Raw genomic sequence first — 1,687 nt, forward strand, 5'->3', positions numbered from 1 at the left:
GAGTGGTTGTAGGAGGTGTCTGTCTGCTGTGTTTGAGTGCAGGTACATGGGCTGGATGCTGTTGTGAGGTAGATGGCTGTTGGGTGTCTGAGTGCTTGCGTTTGTATACTTTGGGAGGAGGGGGCACATACACAGTGGGAGAGGACACAGGGGATGTGAGCATGGCTGTTGGGGTGGTGACTGCCAGTGAGGTGCGTGTTTTGATAGGTGTGCTGGTGATGGAGGTAATGGATGAGGATGTAGTACATGCAGGTGTGAGTGTAGACGCAACTGGGAGGGAGGTGTAGGACGAGGAGGAGGAGGACACAGTGGAAGTAGTGGATGTTGATATGTCTGCATCTGGATGGTGTTTGTGTGAGTGCCTGTGGGATGATGTGTGGTGCCTGTGTTTGCCTGTGCCACTCTTGTGTGTTGTCTTGTGTGCCTGCACGTCTGCCTGTTTGCTTGGGATAGGTTGGGGTTGAGGGGAATGGGATTGGGTAGAGGAAGTTGGAGCGGGGAGGGTGGAAACAGGAACAATGGCTGCCATCAGAGAGGAGGCCAGAGCCTGGATTGATCTTGTTTGGGCCGCCAAGCCAGCATGAATGCCCTCAAAAAATGCACTGGACTGTTGCATTTGGGCTGCCATCCTCTGGAAGGCATTCACAATGGTTGACTGCCCAACAGAGGTGGGTCGCAGGAGGTCAATAGCCTCCTCACTCAGGGCTGCAGGGCTCACTGGGGCAGGGACTGAGGTGCCTGGGGCGAAGGAGATGTCCACCCTCCTGGGTGAGTGGGCACGGGCAACTCGCTGAGGGGATGCTGGGAGGGTGGTGCTGGTACGAGGGTGTCGGCTGTACCTGTAGCTGGGGTGGGCACAGAGGTGTCCGCCACCACCAGGGAGCTTCCATCGGAGGAGGCATCCGTGTCTGAACTGTCCCCTCCAGTCTCCACCATTGTGTTCCCCTCACCCTCCGTCCCACTGGTGCCCTCACCGTCTGTGGACTCTGCCTCCTGGGTCCTGTGGGATGCAGCTCCCTCCATCGCCAGTGCCTCTGCTCCTCCGCCAGATGATGCTAATGCACATAAGGACAGGATGACAAATTAAAAAGGGGGGAAGAGTCAAAGGATACACTTGGTCAGTGGCTGCACCAACACCACAGTTGGCGTACACAGCATCGTCACACACAGGGAACAGCCCTACGCACTATGCAATGCACTACGAGTAACAATGCTAGTCACCAGGGCATGGGGAGGGACACATACCACCAACTGCAGCATACCTGAGACCCACACATCCCGGCCCAGTACTGGATACCTGCTAGCTAGGTTGGAGCAATTTCACATCGAAACCCTGTCCAACATGGGACCTACTCTGCAATGTCAGTCCTGGCCTAGGGGCACCCACAGGCACACTTCCCCCACCCGGATACCACCCCACCAGGCGTAAGTAGTAATGATGGCCACTTGTTGCTGCTGTGATGCCCCCAAGCGCCCATCCAGCTCTGGATAGGTCACCGCCAGCATGCAGGCCACCACGGGGGTCAGGGTTCGACGAGCACCCCTTCCTCATTGAAAGGCCATCCCCAGCTGGGCCTCCGTGTTTTCCGTGCCCAGTGTCTCAGGTCCTCCCACCGTTTCCGACAGTGGGTGCTCCGCCTGCGTAGACCCTCAGGCTCCGCACGTCCTTGGCGATGGCACGCCATAT

Source organism: Pleurodeles waltl, chromosome 6, assembly GCF_031143425.1.
Source record: "Pleurodeles waltl isolate 20211129_DDA chromosome 6, aPleWal1.hap1.20221129, whole genome shotgun sequence".
Taxonomy (NCBI): Eukaryota; Metazoa; Chordata; class Amphibia; order Caudata; family Salamandridae; genus Pleurodeles; species Pleurodeles waltl.